Source organism: Drosophila takahashii, chromosome 2L (assembly GCF_030179915.1).
Source record: "Drosophila takahashii strain IR98-3 E-12201 chromosome 2L, DtakHiC1v2, whole genome shotgun sequence".
Taxonomy (NCBI): domain Eukaryota; kingdom Metazoa; phylum Arthropoda; class Insecta; order Diptera; family Drosophilidae; genus Drosophila; species Drosophila takahashii.
This window is the reverse complement of record NC_091678.1, coordinates 26964068-26984161: the sequence shown is the minus strand read 5'-3', so window position 1 is coordinate 26984161 and position 20094 is coordinate 26964068. Positions and strand designations below refer to the sequence as shown.

Here is a 20094-nt window from a genome sequence, read left to right as displayed (position 1 = left end):
AAAAGCCGCTACTTTAGCGGGAAAAAAGCTAAAAATATCTAAATTTCGTTAGTTTGTAAGTTCTAAACTACTAAAGGTACAGACATGTGCTATAACTCGTTTAAAAGATATTTTGATATACTTCATCGCCTTTTTAACTTAATTCGTTTAATACAATGGCTTACCAATTTAAATTTAAATGTATATATTAGCTCCTAGGAGAGCAAATGTAAACAAACAAAGACTTCTGATATCAAATAAAAACACCTCTTAACGAGGTAAAAAACTAGTGACGATCGCGCCTTCAATATACAAAAGTTCTGATATCAACATTTGTGACGAAAAATTATTACACTCGTCATTAAATAGACTTTCTAATATTTTCTCATTCGGCACGCTGCAATAGAAAATGCCTGTAAAGGGAAAAAGGCTGGAATAGTTTGCTAGGGCGGGCCGAATGAGAAAATATTAGAAAGTCTATTTAATGACGAGTGTAATAATTTTTCGTCACAAATGTTGATATCAGAACTTTTGTATGTTGAAGGTGCGATCGTCACTAGTTTTTTACCTCGTTAAGAGGTGTTGTTATTTGATACAATATACACTAGCGCCATCTAAGAAATGGCATTGGAAAAAATCTGCCTTTTTTTCTGTGGTCACTCTAATTCACATTATGTTAATGCAAATTTTAAATTATTTGAAATGGGGCGCGCATTTTGTCTCTTTTTGCTCGTATACGTTTTTCACAAGTGCATTCGAGTGCGCTAGAGAGAGACGGAAGATGTGCTAGGCAGAATTGAAAGTTCTAGAAAGCCTCTTCTAGAAAGAGATCCCTGGGTAAAAATCGAGCGGCAAAAAACATATAAGAAGGCATATTTCTATTAAGTTGTTTAGCTGAGTAACGGGTATCTAATAGTCGAGGCACTCGACTATAGCGTTCTCTCTTGTTACTTAGTAGAATTGACCATTTTGCTGGTTGGGGCCTGTTTGACAATTATTACAGTTGATTTTACCAAGTTTTTTGTTTGTGTGTAGCATCCATATGCCAAAGAATTCGCGGTTTTATTTTCGGTTTGTTGGATATTTAAATGAGGGCTTAGATAGCACACTAAGGAAATGACGTTCTTGACCACCCAATCAACTTTTTGACTACAACAATGACTACAACAATCAACAATAATCAACTTTAATGTCCGTCTCCAGACATTTAACGCCTAAGAAGACTCGGACTTCTCATATAAAGTTAAGAGGGGAACATTTTTATTTACAAATGTCAATCTTATTTTAGGCAAAGCCTCCCATGCATTGATTTTTTCCTCAAAAATCATTAAGCAATATAAAAAAAAGTAAGCCTTTTCTAGTACTTCATGACTCCCTATAACTCATGACTCAGGTCAAAAATATCTCTAATCTGTTGATCACAGAAATAACTATATTTATACCCTTGTAAAGGGTATAATAATTTCACTCAGATGTTTGCAACGCAGTGAAGGAGACGTTTCCGACCACATAAAGTATATATATTCTTGATCAGCACCAATAGCCGAGTCTATCTAGCCATGTCCGTCTGTCCGTCTGTCTGTCTGTCCGTATGTCCGTTTCTATGCGAACTAGTCTCTCAGTTTTAAAGCTATCGCGATGAAACTTTCCCGAAAGTCTTCTTTCTATTGCAGGTAGTACATATTTCGGAGAGAGCCGGATCGGACCACTATATCTTAAGGCTACCATAGGAATATTCAAACAAATATAAGAAAATTCATTGTGACTTTGTAGGAAGTAGGCGTTTTGATTCTTGACTACTTAAAAACAAAATTTAAATAAATAGAAAAGCTGAATCTGGAATCCCTGAAATTGCACCGAGTGAGCATTATTTTATCTACAAGGGTATATAAGCTTCGGCTGGCCGAAGGTAGCTTCCTTTCTTGTTTTATTTTTGTTAAGGCAGGATAAATATTTTTGTATGGTATACAACCCTAGTCAAAAGTATTTTCTCAAATTTGAATGTTAACTGTACTCATATTTTGAACTTATAATATAAACATTTTGGCACCTATGGAAAGAGCACTTCAATTCCGTTTAAATGACACAAAAATTTTCTTAACCCATTAAGCACCCTTTGAAAAGTGAGCAAATTAGACAATTTTTTTTGAAAATAAAATTTTCAACTTTTTCCCTGGGGCTTAAAACAAAAATGTTTTGATGCAAAGTTGTTCCCCAATCAAAATTAATAATAACTGCAAAAAAAAAAATTTCAAAATATTTTTCCTTGTATTTTTTATGATTTTTTGAAAATAGCTATTTTTGCCGCTTTTTCTTCCTTTTCATACAAAATTTTTCTGAGAGGTCTCCATTCAAAAAATCATAAAAAATACAAGGAAAAATATTTTGAAACATTTTTTTTTGCAGGTCTTATTAATTTTGATTGAGGAACAACTTTGCATCAAAACAATTTTGTTTTAAGCCCCAGGAAAAAAGTCGAAAATTTGACTTTCGCAAAATTTGCTCACTTTGTAAAGGGGTCTTAATGGGTTGAATGGATTGAAGTGCTCTTTCTATAGGTGCCAAAAGTTTATATTATTAGTTCAAAATATAAGTACAGTTAACATTTACATTTGTGAAAATACTTTTGACCACCCCTGTAAGATCCTTGAAGTCAAAAGAATTCGCGGATTATTTGACCTGAAGAATTTGCGAATTATTTGACCTAAAGAATACCCGTATCACTCGACGTGAAGAATTCGCGGTTTATTTGACATGAAGAATCCGCGAATTATTCGACCTTTAGAATACCTGAATCATTCGAAGTGAAGAATTCGCGGATTATTTGACATGAAGAGCTCGCGGACTATTTGACACAGCTGAATGTTTATCTTAATTCTTTTCAACCATTTGCTCTGAAGATTTCTGGCCAGATCTTATAGTGGTAAAGGAGTTCGAAACTAGGAATACAAATAAAAGAAAACGACCCGTGCAGACTAGACTCAAGGCCAAAGTAGTGCGTCATCTTCATCTTCTACCCTATCGTCGTCAAAAAACTAAAAACTAGCTTAATTCTTTCCTATCAGAATACTAAAGGATTGCGCAGTAAGTTATCTAAATTGTATTCGAATAGTCTTTCTTTTGCATCCCATATTATTGTATTTAGGAGATCTTAAAATCAGAAATTTTTCCTGGTAAGTACACTACCGGCGGTGGTGTTTTAATTGCCGTGAACTCAACTCTCACGTCAGAAGTGGTCACATTTGAAAAATTCTATAATATAGAGTTCATATGTGTAAGGCTTTCGTTTCCTGGTAGTTATACCCGTTACTCGTAGAGTAAAAGGGTATATTGTATTAGTGCAAAAATATGTAACAGCTAGAAGGAAGCGTTGCCGACCCCATAAAGTATATATATTCTTAATCAGGGTCACTAGCCGAGTCGATCTAGCCATGTCCGTCTGTCCGTTTGTCTGTCCGTCTGTCTGTCTGTATGAACGTTGAGATCTCGGAAACTACAAAAGCTAGAACGTTGAGATTTTCCACACATATTCTTGGGCCTCCTACGCAGCGCAAGTTTTTTTTAGCCGAGCGCCACGCCCCCTCTAACGCCCAAAATCGCCCACTAATGATTTTAAAATGTGTCCTGTGCCCACATCTTTATAGATTTTCGAGAAATATAAATGCAATTTTGTAGTGTATATTTATACCTATCGAAATGTAGATTTTTCAAATCGGACCATTCATTAAAAAGTTATACGCAATCAAAATATCTACATATATCTATCCCCCTCGCACTCCCTTTAGCTGAGCTACGATTATAGTCGGGACACGAACCCGAGTACAGCGCTCGCACTCCCTTTAGCTGAGTGACGGGTATTAGATAGTCGGGACACCAACCCGACTATAGCGTTCTCTCTTGTTTTATATATATCACCTGCTCGTATATTCCGCCTGCATCTGAATTTCCAGACTACTTAAATCATCTTTTTGCTATACAGTCAGTGTCGAACAAACTGACCGATAGAGACCAACTTTTAGTTCTAGAAGATTTTAATTTCTTTTTTTTCTTCCACTAGCCCAACATGACTTTATTGAAGGCTTGCTAGATATATCATTGTCTGAAGTTAACAATATTCAAAATTCACTAGGTCGTTTATTGGACCTATGTTTTGTATCAAATACGGACCGCGTATTTCTATCTTACTCAACCTTAAGATCCATATAATCCGGGGTTTGAGGTTTAAATCGACACTGGTACTGTGATAGATGCAAAATAAGATAAGTCTACTAAGCAACTACTTTGTTTTCGCAAGGCCGACTTTCGTATGCTAAACTCTTATCCGTCAGTCCTCACCAAACCACCTTGGTTCAGTAAAGAGCTGACACACCTAAGAACCGTAAAGTCCATACTCTATAGGAAATATAAAGATACCGGTTCTCGATCTTTTTTTCTAGATAGACCGAGCGCTTAGGTCTAGTTTTACCGTGGTTAATGCTCTGTGTTACAAAAATTGTTTGAACCGTTGTAAGATCCAATTCTCTCAGGATCCGAAACAGTTCTTCAATTTTTTTAACACTAAGCGTTAATACACAAATTATCCTTCCTCGCTGTCTTTTGAAAACATGACAACAACAACTGATCAGGCAATAGCCGATCTATTTGCTCAGTTTTTTCAAACGACATATTCTCCTTCATCTCACTGTACACGGCCTTATCCTTACACTGTATCCAAATCGAACTTAATATTTTTTTTTTAAACGAAAGCGCCCTATTAATTGATCTCCAAAAAGTCAAGCTCGTCTATTCACCTGGTCCCGATTGAATTCCCGGTTGCGTGCTTAGATATTGCGCAGAAGCTCTTTGCAAGCCCCTCCTCAAATTGCTTACCTTAGAAACTCTCAAGAAACATCTCAATTTCCTTCTATGTGGAAAGAATCGTTTGTGATTCCCCTCCACAAGAGGGGTAATAAATTGGAAGCAACAATTATATAACAATTTTGAAAATATTATTACACTTTATTTGCAGTACCTATGTAGGTCAGTTATATCTCCATATCAACATGGTTTTATGAAACGTAGATCAACGATTACTAACCTTTTGGAGCTCATTTCATTTGTGATAAACAATTTTCACTACACTGACTTTAGTAAAGCATTTGACTCCGTAAACCACCTACTTCTGGTTAGAAAACTCGATTTAATTGGGTTCCCAGTTGATATTTTGAGATGGATCTTAAATTAATTAAACAGCAGAACGCAAAGGGTACTTTTTAAAAATTCTCTTTCTTGTAAACTCCAGGTTACCTCGGGTGTCCCACAAGGGAGCCACTTGGGGCCGCTACTTTTTATTTTATTTATAAATGACCTTCCATCAGTTATAAGTCATTCTCGTGTACTTATGTACGCTGATGATGTGGTGCTATGACAATTTGCTGAATGTAAATGGCTCCAAGTGTAAGGTGATGACTTTTTGTCGTGTTACTCCTCAATATGCGATTTACACGCTGAGCGAGAGCACTCTGTACAGAATAGACCTAGTCAATGATCTTAGTGTTCTTTTGGACCCAAGACTAAAGCTCACTGATCACATTTCATCCATGGTAAATAAAGCTGGGGGTGTGCTTGGCTTTATTAAAAGGTGGTCTAAGGAATTTGATGATCCTTATATTACTAAGACCTTATTAAACTCGCTCGTCCGGCCGATACTTGAGTATGGATCACCCGTCTGGAGTCCCCAATACAGAATTCATATTGACCGTGACGAATCCGTACAAAAGAACTTTTTACTTTGTGCCTTATAGCGCCTAAACTGGGATGCAAACCGCATTTTACCTTCTTATTCTAGTAGATTACTCCTAATTAACTTACCCTCCCTAACCAACCGTAGAACTATGCTTGGAACTGTCTTCATTTATAACCTTATTCGAGGTGAAATTGATAGCCCCGACTTGGTTGGACGACTTAACTTTTTTGTTCCAAGTAGATTAAATAGAAATTACATTCCCTTAATTTTAAATCACTGTAGATCTAACTACATGCATGAACCTTGCAGAGTACTATGTTCTGGCTATAATAGACTTTATCCTATTATATCAAGTTCTGACTCTCTGCCTTTCCTAAAACGATTTATATTAAATTTCCTAGCACAGAATTAGATCCTACTTTTTTCCTCGAACTATATCTTTACTTTCTACATCGCGTCTATCATCTCGCGAATCGTGCCGTACGATACACGGCAGCGGCCCTCGGTCGGTTGGACGAAAGGGTTGGCCGTACACTCAGAAAAAATTCGCCTGAATTTTAGAAAATCGCCAAAATCGCCTTGCCTTTTAGAAAAAATATTTCTAAAAATTAGAAAAAAAATTTCTTAAAAAAAATTCTTAAATTTTTGCAAAATTGAATAAGAAGAAGAAAAAAAATCGGGGAATCGGGAGTTATGCCGACTCCACCCCTCTGTCGGTGTGGGGTGTTGTTGTTGGGGTTCTCGTTTCTCAACTTATTTTTCTCTCCTCTATTTAAACACATGGATGACGTCACGATGCTTGTACACAAACACACTTTTAATCTTAAATTGTAACTAATAACTGAAATTATTATATTATTTATTAATGATAAACATAAAAATCAAATAACTTACATTTTGGTCGCTCGCGGGAATCGAACCCCTTACCTCACAGTTTGCAGTCAAACACTCTACTAGCTGCGCCAGGGAAGCATCACGAGAGGCGCTGTACAAAGTACATTCTCATACTGTTCTCTTGGGTTCTAGGTTTATACTCTTATTTATCCATTATGTGTGTGTTAGCTTACCTAAATCCTTATTTGTATTATAGTATACATATTAATGCGCCAAAAAAAAGAAGACGCAAAAAATGTCCGCCTCGACGTGGGATCGAACACACGCTTCCGAATATAAGCGTAGAAAACAAATAATCCGCTCGCATTAGACCCCTAGGCTACCGATTGGGCCAATTTCCTAAAATGTAAGCGATTTTTTCTTAGTTTGAAAGAAAAATTTCTAAATAACAGAAAATTTGTTTAAAAGTGGATAACAAGAGGAGTTGATCTAATCAGGGTAAGTTTTTCTTATTATTTAGAAAAATATTTCTGAAAAATAGAAATATTTTCTGAATTTTAAGGCGATTTTCAAAGTATGGCGATTTTCTAAAATTTAGGGCGATTTTTTTTCTGACTGTAAAACTCCGCGCAAAAAAAAACAGAAAAAAAAAATCACCATGATAAATAAATATCAGAAATAAATATTTTTCACAAAATCATCTTTTTTATGTTGACAACGAACCTATGAGCTACTAGGTGAGCTATACGAGTCAGCTGATGAGCTATATATGAGTGATTCTTTGTGAAACGTATCGAGATTTCCTTAATGGTCTCAAAACGATATCTAATTTTTGTCACGATATTACAACATTTAAATAGGATTTTTAAAAAAGTAAAAAAAAAATCTATTTGACAGAAGCGAAGATATGGCGCTGCTTTATTTTTGTTTATTTTATTTATAAATGTAAATTACGTGGGGTAAAAAATAAATAAAAATACTCAAAAATTATTATTTTTGCCAAGCTTTCAGATAAAAATAACACCCATAATGGTTCCAGTGCAAAGTATGGTCCAAATATTTATGAAAAAATAATATAATGTTCTATGCATAATCCTTGTTGGCCAAAGAAAGCTTTGACATGGGACCTCCATTATTTTCTTCATAAATTAATAAAACAGTAAAAAACAAAGCAGTCTTTCCTTGTTATACTTTTAGCTAAGTTAGACGAACACTATTGTTCTTTATGATTTCCAGGAGATCGACCGTTCCCATTTAGGTGAAGTAAATAAGAAAAATTTAGTTTTGTACAACAAAGAAATACCTACCAATTTCGACGTGGGACCATAACTTCTTGGTACTTAAGTTAAACGAGGACGGAAGCTAACTTCGGCAAGCCGAAGTTTTAATACCCTTGCAGATTTTACGAATTAAAACTTGACTAGACTAGCAACATGCATTAATAAACAACAAAATATTTTATAATTGAAAAAATAAAATTTTAAAATTTTTCACCCTATTGTTCCTATGGGAGCTATAGGATATAGACGCCCGATCGGCACGCGCGTTTACCCTAATGAAGGTACGCACAAAAAAATACGATTTGGAAAGTTTCATGGGAATAGCTAATATTTTGCGCGAAATATCCTGAAAAACTTCAAATTTTGACCGATTTCACCCTATTGTTCCTATGGGAGCTATAAGATATAGACGTCCGATCGGCACGCGCTTTTACCCTGATCAAGGTACGCACAAAAAAATACGATTTGGAAAGATTCATGCCAATAGCTCTTACACTGAGCGAAATATCTTCATTTTTGTGAAAGCTATATCCGATTGTTCCTATGGGAGCTATAGGTTATAGACGTCCGATCGGGTCGGCTTTCAAACTTGATCTGCGTACACATGTTTTAGGACGACTGTGAAAGTTTCAAGGCGCTAGCTTTTAAACTGAGCTCGCAAACGGTATTGAAACAGACATACAGACGGACAGACGGACAGACGGACAGACGGACATGGCTATATCGACTCCCCTATTGATCCTGATCAAGAATATATATACTTTATGGGGTCGGAAACGTCTCCTTCACTGCGTTACAAACTTCTGACCAAAATTATAATACCCTCTGCAAGGGTATAAAAATATATTTTAGTGCATTCTAAAAAAATTGGATGTTCAATAAAATAAATAATAATTTAAATTGATAGTAATGGATTTATGAGAAAAAGTGAAAGGCGGCTACCAGGGACCGTAAATAATCATTATTTGAGATTTTTATTTTAAAAGGCCTACTGAGATTTGTACAAAGTTTTAGTCAACAATTTAACCGGTTTTTATGCACTTTATAGACATGAACAAATAACAGCTAACTTTCTTTCCAGATTTGTTGACATGCTTATACTTTGTGGACAATAGTAAAAAGAACGTTATTTTTGACGTTTAAAACAAAAAATCACAGTAGTCTTTGTAAAATAAAAATCTCAAATAATGATTATTTACGGTCCCTGGCGGCTACAATTTAAAAGGAAAAGGTACTGAGGTGCGTCATCCACCAGGAGCGCAGCCGATATGTTCCAATCGGATATCTTGCATTTTCGTGATATCTTGCATTTTGTTTAACAAGGAAAAACTGCTTTGTTTTTTACTGTTTTATTAAATCATGCAGAAAGTAATGAAAGTCCCATGTCGAATCTTTTAGTGGCAAGGATTATGCATAGAACATTATACTATTTTTTCATAAATATTAAAAATGCCGATTTGCAGAAAACCGACGACTTTTTGTAAGTAGGTCATGGCTCATAGCACACTCATAAAAATTAATTTCTAAATTTTAGAAATCTCACCATTAAATCGGCCTACCTTTGAAAATAGAAAAAAATTTCTTGTTTTTAGAAAATTTGCCTTTGAATATAGATAATCTTTCTAGACCTTTTTTTTGCCGTCGCAGCAAAAAAAAATTGCTACGTATTTAATGGCAAAATCGCCATGAATATATAAAAGAAATGACCCTAGAATTTAGAAAAGTAGCTATTGAATTCCTTCGGCTACCGAATGTTAACGACAAGAAAAACGAAGTAGGACGAAGGGCCTACTCGGCCCGACTACTACCCGGCTACCGACTTCTCTGATCACTCGAGCGTCAGTTGTAAAAAAAATTCGTAAGTGATGGACGTGATTCTCAAGCGGATAAGAGGTGAAGCCTTTTTCCAAATATTCAAAGGTATGTACATACACTCAAAAAAAAAACAGCCCGAAATCGCCATTAAATCAAGAAATTCGCCATGAATTTCAGTCGATGGCGATTTACCGTATTTTTTAGAAAGGAATTTTCTAAAATTTAGAAAAAAATTTCTGAAAAGCAGAAATACTTTTCTAAAATGAAGAAAAATTGCCATAAAATTGCGAAAAATTTTTTTCTTAAAATAAGAAAGGACTTTTTTTATTTTCAAAAAATTTTCTTTATTTTAATAAAATGTATACATATTTATTTTACTATTTTATTTCCTAAACAAGAACGAGAAAAGAAAATAAAAAAGATGAAAAGAAAATTATTAATATTTCCTAAACAAAAAAGATAAAAATAAGATAATAAATATTTCCTAAAGAAAAAAGAGATAAGAAAACAAAAAAAGATAAAAATTACATTATAAATATTTCCTAAGCAAAAAAGAGAAAAGAAAACAAAAAAGATAAAAATTATTAATATTAATATTAAGTAGGTATTTAATATATTACCTATTATTAAAATTTACTTACTTACTGCCAAATTATCAACAATACCTGAAATTGAAATTATTCCTGCAATCGAAAATAAAAATTAATATTAGAGAGGGATGGTATTTGCGGCCTGCAATAGTATGCCCTTTGCTTACCATAAATTTTCACACACTTACCAAATTTATATTTAAATTTATTTAAATTGCTCACCTATTAATTGCCTCTTAGAGGGATCGCACTTTAACTTTCTTAAATAGGCTCAACACAAACTTATTACTTTGAATGCTCATCCAAAATGCAGCTCAACAAGCAACAAGCAGCAAGAAACTCTCTCGCGAGAGACTGCGTTTCCAAAACAACAACGCAATAAAAAGTTTTCAAGAAAAATTTTTTTTTAATTCAGAAAAATTCTTAAAATTTAGAAAAATTTACCGTATTTTTTATGGCGACTTTCTAGATTCTAGGAAGGGCTGAAGTACATTTTTTCTTAATTTAATGGCGAAATCGCCATTAATTTAAGAAAACTTTTGGAGAGCAAACTAGGAAAAAACACCATTGATTTAAGAAAAAAAATAATTTTTCTAAATTTTAGAAAGGTTTTTCATAAAATTCTGTTTTTATGGTCTTTTTTCCTAGGTTCAAGAAAACAATTTCTAAAATTCAGAAAATTTTATAAAATTAAGAAAAAATTTTATTTTATGGCGATTTTCTAAAATTTAGGAAAAAAATTTTTTTGAGTGTATGTCCAAGGATATTTTTAGGACTTATAGCGCCTTTTAATGTTTTATATATGTAACTTCTATGTTCGGTGGAAGTACATGACGTCAAAAAAACCATTTAGTACCATAAAATCCAAATGATAAGAATAAATATCCCAGTCGAAATGCACCTGTCCATCTGTCTGATAAAGTATAAGTAATTAAAGTAGCATAAAGTAATTAAAAAATGAAAGTCGCGAATTTTCCAATTATTTATAAGTATATTTAGTTAAGTTAAGTTATGTATGATCCACACAAATAAATCCTCTTGTTCCTAAGAATTCGCGGTTTTTAAAGAATCGACATAGAATACATATCAAATAAAAACACCTCTTAACGAGGTAAAAAACTAGTGACGATCGCGCCTTCAATATACAAAAGTTCTGATATCAACATTTGTGACGAAAAATTATTACACTCGTCATTAAATAGACTTTCTAATATTTTCTCATTCGGCCCGCCCTAGCAAACTATTCCAGCCTTTTTCCCTTTACAGGCATTTTCTATTGCAGCGTGCCGAATGAGAAAATATTAGAAAGTCTATTTAATGAAGAGTGTAATAATTTTTCGTCACAAATGTTGATACAAAAGTATATTGAAGGCGCGATCGTCACTAGTTTTTTACCTCGTTAAGAGGTGTTTTTATTTGATATCAGAAGTTTTTGTTTGTTTACATTTGCTCTCATAGGAGCTAATATATACATTTAAATTTAAATTGGTAAGCCATTGTATTAAACGAATTAAGTTAAAAAGGCGATGAAGTATATCAAAATATCTTATAAACGAGTTATAGCACATGTCTGTACCTTTAGTAGTTTAGAACTTACAAACTAACGAAATTTAGATATTTTTAGCTTTTTTCCCGCTAAAGTAGCGGCTTTTTCGAAAAGTCGTAGAACAAAAGATTCCTATATGGAACTCTTAAGTGCAAATTTACTGATTCCATGACCCTAAAATACAGTTCGTATACCCTCACACAAAATTCAATACTCAGGGAGCGTTAGTTGTTCGAGCTGGGAAAAGTGGCTATTTTCGTATAAAAATAACTTTTAAACGTGACTTTTTACAGTAATGTGTTATATACCAAAACTTAAGGAATCTCAAGGGCTATACAGTTCAAAGTTGTAAGGAAAATCGTTAGAGCCGTTTTTGAGAAAATTAAAAAAAAGCTAAAAAGAAATTTAAAAAAAAAATTCTTTTGTTCATATCTTTTTAACTATTACATTTACACAAATTGCATGTGGAGGGCGTTTATAGCATTTAAAAATACCTTTCAAACGAGATGCAGCACAAGTCTGTAGCTTCAGTAGTATAGAAGTTACGGAATTCCGAATTTTAGCTATTTATAGCTGTTTTCCCGCTAAACTAGCGAGTTTTTCCAAAAGTGGTGGAACAAAAGTTTTTTATATCGATGTGATGAACGTCATATCAAATTTTCAAAACTTAAAAAACATGTTTTGGACAAACTGACAAACTGACAAACTGACAAACAGAATTAAATTTTCATTTTGGGAAGACGAAGAAAATCTTATTTTGGCTATAACTTTTGAACGGAGCGTCGGACATATGACCCCTCATTCGACAGGTATTTTCAAAAAGAACACAACTAAAATATTGCGAAGGGGCATTTATCCCCACCGGCCCCAACAGCTCCAAATTTCGAAATTTTCACTTTTTCACTTTCACCGCTCTCTCTCCCAAGCCAATTGATTTTCTTAAAGTCTTGGTATGCAATCCTGTTAGTTTTCGCAATACCTTTCGATAGGTGTATTATTCATTATGATCGGACCATCACAGTAGATTTTCATTTCTTCGTGTATATATAGTAGTCGCCTTCGCACACTCTCCTGGTGCGCTTCGTCACTACATGGACTGCCGTCCATAGTGATTTGGGTATCTGAAGTAAAGTTATGTAAGATACACAAAAATATATCCTCTTGTTCCAAAGAATTCGCGGTTTTTATAAAATTTATCTCTTTAGTTAAACTGTGTATAATCCACTCAAGCTAATCCTAAAAATTCGCGGAATACATCTTTAGGTATCTTGAGAAATAAAAAAAGAAATAATAAAATTCATAAAACTATTGGGAGTAAGTAGTTGCCTTGGATTTTGTGTTCATTGCATTTGAGTGATAGGGCTAGTACTCAACCCAACAAAAAGTCGTCCAAAACAAAAACTTTATATGAAACAAAATTTTTTGACGTTGTTTTTCATATGAAGTTTTTTGTTTTGGACGACTTTTTGTTGGGTTGAGTACTAAGCCTTAAACGAAATGGGGCGTAAAAGTGATATAATTGTCCGAAAATTTTTCACTTTCGGATCGGCCGAAAACGTGTCCAAGTGTATTCTTTGCAGTCGTTCGTTTAAGGGCCGCTACTATACGAATATAAAAAGGCATTTGCAGGAAGCTCATCCAACTGAATATGCGAAAGAAGTGGGCGATGAAGATGCAAAGGATCCTGACGAAAGAAAGAAAAAATTTGCGTTTCTTTATCTATTTCGGAAGTCAAAAATGCGTATGTGCAATTGGTAACGGATGAAAAGGCACCATTCGCATTACTAGACTCCGCTGCCTTCAAAAAGTTGACCGAACAAATTTTTAGCGGCCTCCAGATGAACCCGATATCATCACGCAACTTTATGCAACACGTTAGCGAAAAGTACGATTTTGTAAAAACAAATATTTCGAAAGTATTAAAAGGTAAAATACTTTCGTTAAAAATCGACGTTGCTTCGAGGCATAATCGCGGAATATTGGGTATAAATGTGCAGTATTACCGAAACCGTTGTATTGAAGTCAAGTCTCTTGGGCTGATTGAGCTCCATAAAAAACATTCTGGACTCAATTTAAGTGCTGAAATCGAAAATATTTTGGATGAGTTTTCAGTTTCCATTGATCAAATATACACCGTCACATCAGATAATGGAAAGAATGTAATAAAATCCGTGGAATATTTGAGCAAGGATGCTGATAATGCCCCCAATGATGACTTTGACGAAGACGAGGTTTTAAACGATGTGATGGTTCACTCGATAATTTCGATCAGATGTGCTGCCCATTCCATGCAACTAGCAGTACATGACCTGCTTAAAGATGATAGTCGTAAAACCATTGTGGACAGCGCGCGTTCAATTATAAAAACATTGCGAACTCCGACTTACAGGTATTAAAATGAAAGGCATTGAAAAAAAATTAGGAACTAATATTTTGAAATTTTACTTAGGCTGGCAATTTCTACAAAGGGGTTACCTCAACCTCTTCTAGATGTTCCAACCAGATGGAATTCGACATATTCAATGTTAAAAAATGTATGCTTGTATAAGGAATTTTCAGAAGAGCACCTAAAAGAAAGTTTGCAGTTAACGGAATCAAATTGGGAGGAAATCAACTTGCTGCTCTCTGCACTAGAGCCGATTTATATAGCCACGCAGAAGTTACAGAGCGATCAACTTTATTTTGGAGATTTCTATCAACTTTGGCTCAAAACGAAGTTATCCATTAAGTCTATGGAAAACGTTCATAGCAAGGATCTTGCCGAATGCCTGGAAAACCGTGAAAAGTTTCTAACGGAGAATGAAGTTGTTCTTTCCGCAATTTTCCTGGACCCCCGAATTCGAAGGGTTTTATTTAAAAACCCAATTCAACAGGTGTATGCCAAAAACCATTTAAACATGCTAATGAGGAAAATTTTAGCCATGAATAGAAAAGTAATTTATTTTCTTTGAACAAATCAGAATATTTTTTTTAACATTATTCGAAAAATATTTTTTTCAGGACGTCGAATCAGAAGAGCGCGTGGTTTTATCTCAACCGAAAGATCCGTCGACGAGTCCAACTGACGCACTTGGCCAAAACCCTGGCTCCCTTTTAAACGAGTTCCTTAACTCCATCGAGGTGTTCCGATGAGGAATCGGATAACAACAGTGATCCTGAACTAAATTTGGCCATGACAGAAATCCACGGATATTCTCCTAAGGCAATTGGTCTTCACGAAGATATTATGGAGTATTGGGAATCAAAAAAATACACGTATCCTCGTCTGTACCAGCTAGCAAAAGTACTTCATAGCGTACCTGCTACCCAAGTTTCAGTAGAGAGATCATTTTCTGCACTGAAATTGATACTTTCCGACTAAAGGTGTAATCTTTAATCGGAGTCCATCAAGAAACTTTTATTTCTTAAATTGAATAAATAAAAAATATAAATATTTGCTAAGTGTATTGGCTAAAATATTCCTTATTACTATTAAAATATACTTAAACCAGGTTGTATGTTTACTTTTATTGTTATTGTAAATTATACCCACCATGATTAGGGTGGGATGATGTCCGAAACGAATTATTATTTCTTCTTATATGTTTATATCAAATAAAAACACCTCTTAACGAGGTAAAAAACTAGTGACGATCGCACCTTCAACATACAAAAGTTCTGATATCAACATTTGTGACGAAAAATTATTACACTCCTCATTAAATAGACTTTCTAATATTTTCTCATTCGGCCCGCCCTAGCAAACTATTCCAGCCTTTTTCCCTTTACAGGCATTTTCTATTGCAGCGTGCCGAATGAAAAAATATTAGAAAGTCTATTTAATGACGAGTGTAATGTGTTATATGTTACAGTAATGTTACAGTAATGTGTTATATACCAAAATTTAAGGAATCTCAAGGGCTATACAGTTTAAGGTTTTAAAGAAAATCGTTAGAGCCGTTTTTGAGAAAAATAAAAAAAGCTAAAAAAAAAGTTTTAAAAAATTGTCTTTTGTTCATATTTTTTTAACTATTACATTTACACAAATTGCATATAGAAGGCGTTTATAGCATTTCAAAATACCTTTCAAACGAGATGCAGCACAAGTCTGTAGCTTTAGTAGTATAGTTACGGCTTTCCGAATTTTAGCTAATTATAGCTGTTTTCCCGCTAAACTAGCGAGTTTTTCCAAAAGTGGTAGAAGAAAAGTTTTTTATATCGATGTGATGAACGTCATATCAAATTTTCAAAATTAAAAAACATGTTTTGGACAAACTGACAAACTGACAAACAGAATTAAATTTTCATTTTGGGAAGATGAAGAAAATCTTATTTTGGCTATAACTTTTGAACGGAGCGTCGGATTTTGACAAATGACCCCTCATTCGACGGGTATTTTTAAAAGGAATACAAATAAAACATTGCGAGGGGGCATTTATCCCCACCGGCCCCAACAGCTCCAAATTTCGAAATTTTCACTTTTTCACTTTAACCGCTCTCTCTCCCAAGCCAATTGATTTTCTTAGAGTCTTGGTATGCAATCCTGTTAGTTTTCGTAATACCTTTCGATAGGTGTATCATTCATTATGATCGGACCATCACAGTAGATTTTCATTTCTTCGTGTATATATAGTAGTCGCCGTCGCACACTCTCCTGGTGCGCTTCGTCACTACATGGACTGCCGTCCATAGTGATATTTATGGTTTTTCAACAACGGCTAATTTTTAGTAATAAGAGGAGCTTGAGTGGATTATACACAGTTTAACTAAAGAGATAAATTTAAAAAAAAAATGCGATTTCTTTGGAACAAGAGGATATATTTTTGTGCATCTTACATAACTTTACTTCAGATACCTAAATATGTATTCTATGTCGATTCTTTAAAACCGCAAATTCTTAGAAACAAGAGGATTTATTTGTGTGGATCATACATAACTTAACTACGCGACTTTCATTTTTTAATTACTTTATGCAAAATCAGACAGATGGACAGGTGCATTTCAACTGGGATATTTATTCTTATCATTTGGATTTTATGGTACTAAATGGTTTTTTTGACGTCATGTACTTCCACCGAACATAGAAGTTACATATATAAAACATTAAAAGGCGCTATAAGTCCTTAAAATATCCTTGGACATAGTCATGTTATAGCTCATATGAAAGGTATTGACTCGAAGATCAATCCTGTTTTTAGATTTTGGTCCATATTCCACTGGTTTAAAAGATATTTGCATTCAATTTTTATTTTCAATTTTTATAATAAAAATTGGAGAATAACACTTATTTTCAATTTATATAATAAAAATTGGAGAATAAGACTTATTTTTAATTTATATAATAAAAATTGGAGAATAAGACTTATTTTCAATTTTTATTATAAAAATTGGAAAATAAGACTTATTTTCAATTTATATAATAAAAATTTAGGAATAAGACTTATTTTCAATTTTACTATAAAAATTGAAAATAAAACTTATTTTTCAATTTTTTCTATAAAAATCAACAAATAATTATTATTTTCTAATTTTTATTTTAAAAATCATAATAATTACGATCCCTGATCGCGACACTTGAGCTTCTATTCTTAGCGCAAAATATAATATTGGGTGATCTAATACATTTTTTTAATTACCTGTGCTATTCATAGACAAGTAAGGAAAATAGCTAGCTGATATCAGTAACTAATTTTATCTAAACCAAACCATTCGAAACCGTAATCAGCTCGACGGGTTACGTCGCAGGCTTCAAAGAATAGAAGTGTTCGGATTCAGTTCTCAACGCATATTGGACTATTTATTTTTGTGTCCGCCCACTTTGTCCCGGACACGTTCTCCCAATCTTAGCACGTAAAGCGTATAATAGTACCGGAACTGACGGGAACAAAATTTGTCCAATTCAACGAAATTTTACACCTTTCTCGTATTTGTCCGTTGCGCTAATAGAAAGTGTCATCATAAATAAATGGAAATATAGCGACGTTGATGTTAGCTTCGGCCGCACGTGGGGCTGTAAAAGCTGGTTAAAAACGATCGTCAAATGGGTAATAGGGAATGGCCGGCCGATGGGAACTTGGAAGCAACGTCAATGCCCGGCAGGAATTGACCTTGTCGATTGGTCAAGGTTGCCTAGGCAAGTCTAACGTTTTGTGTTTACATTGTTTTAAGCAGGGCTGTGAACCACTCCGAACCGGAGTGGTTCACTTTTTTTAGAAAACGAACCGAACCGTATACCGGTCGAATATTTTATAATTGAACCGGAACCGAACCGGAACTTTTTTTTTTTGATATTCGGTTCGGTTCACAAAAAATGTATTTTGTGTGTTCGTGTTTTATTATTCATCATATTAACATAGAGTTTATTTACTAAGGGAAATAAAAATGCGCAAATATTTTTTCTATGCAATAACGTCATCTAACTCAAACAATCTAATAATATATAACTATCATCTTCCAAAACTTTTCGCAATTACATGATTAAATCAAAGAGTATACTCTTTGCCTTAACTGGTAAACTCTTTATAAATCATAAATCTTGTAACTTTACTTATAAGTCTTAATGTTATGGTACATATTTCAATGAAAATACATGGAAATAAATGTTGACTTTATTCTTTCAAAAAAAAAAATTATTTTTTTGAACCCTGGTTCGAACCTGAACCCTGCTCCGGCTCATCATTGAACCGATGCAAACCGGAACATTATCTTTCTATTAGGTTTGAACCCCGAACCGAACCCATGCAAAAATAATATGGGTTCACAGCCCTGGTTTTAAGAGAGAATGCGCTCCAGCATAACATAATTACGGGTGCATTTTATTTACTGCATTTGCGAGTATGAAGTTATTTAAAGGTATGGGCGCCAGACACAATTTAAAATCGTTAGAGGGGGCGTGGCGCTCGGCTAAAATAAACTTGCGCTGCGTAAGAAGACCAAGAATATGTGTGGGAAATCTCAGCCTTCTAGCTTTTGTAGTTTCCGAGATCTCAGCGTTCATACAGACGGACTGAAAGACAGACAGACAGACGGACATGGCTATATCGGCTCGGCTAGTGACCCTGATCAAGAATATATATACTTTATAGGGTCAGAAACGCTTCTTTCTCCCTTTTACTCTACGAGTAACGCGTATAAATATACTAAGCTGCTAGTTTGATTGAGAGAGGAACAATTTCCAAGTGGAAGAGTTGCAGTGCACACACACAAGTGCAAGCCACGCGCAGATGAAAATTGAACACAAAAAAATCATACATTGTAGGAAAACAGTGCTATAATAAGCCATTTAATAGTTAAGCGACAGAAATGGCAGGAGAGAGAAAGAGAGCGCAGCTAGCATGTGCATGCGATAAATGCAACGTGTAATGGGAAGAGGCGGTGCAAAAGTTTTCGACAGCCGATGGCCATTACAAATGGATGAGGCAGTGCAACAGTTTGCGATGCACGTGTTGGCGGTCAATGAACCAACAGACGAGCAAGAAGAGAGAACGAAATTAGGAGGGACAAGTGGAAGTGCAGGAGAGCAAGTGCTGCACTCACAGCAAAGAGAGTGAGAGGTCGCTGCCGTTTAATGCAGTTACTATTGACGCAGTCAATGCCGATAACGCATCTCCGTTTTCCCCATTACCACTTAAAATCGATATATGTACATATGTACATAAGTAGCTTCTTATACAAAGATTGATCCCCAGTACAGTGAAACTACATATGTACATATGTACATAAGTAGCTTCTTATACATAGATTGATCCCCAGTACAGTGAAACTACATATGTACAATGTACATTGTATGCAGAAATGAATATGGATATCTGACAGCATATCCAATTTAATCCCGATAATTCAGCTTGTTTTCATAATTTGTCATGAATAATGTTAAAAGAGTCCAAAAATTTTTGGTAGCGGACTCACCCCCGAAATTCGCGAAAAAATTATCCTCGATGGACCGTGATTTCTTAAGAATTTACGTGCAAAAAGAACTTGGCGGTCGGCCATGGTTCTTTTGTAATTTAATTTCAAAGTTTCCGGTTTTGCTAAAAAACAATGGTGCTTTTCTCATATTTTCAATCAAAGTAATTACGTTTAAATGAGTTCCTATAAAATTAATTAATTGTTTAAATGAGTTCCTATAAAATTATTTAATTGCTTAAATGAGTTCCTATAAAAAAAAGTGTAGAATTTTGTCACATTTGTATACCCTTGTAGAGGGTATTATAATTTCAGTCAGATGTTTGCAACGCAGTGAAGGAGACGTTTCCGACCACAAAAGTATATATATTCTTGATCAGCACCAATAGCCGAGTCTATATAGCCATGTCCGTCTGTCCGTCTGTCCGTTTCTATGCGAAC

General features: G+C 34.4%; 1 long non-coding RNA gene across 1 annotated transcript; it reads left to right on the top strand.

Annotated features, from left to right (window-relative positions):
• Window positions 1-13279: 13279 nt before the first annotated feature.
• LOC138911894 (uncharacterized) lies at window positions 13280-15041 on the top strand. Its single transcript, XR_011417525.1, has 3 exons — window positions 13280-14158; window positions 14219-14702; window positions 14770-15041. It is a non-coding gene; the product is annotated as an uncharacterized lncRNA (long non-coding RNA).
• The last annotated feature ends 5053 nt before the right edge of the window (window positions 15042-20094 follow it).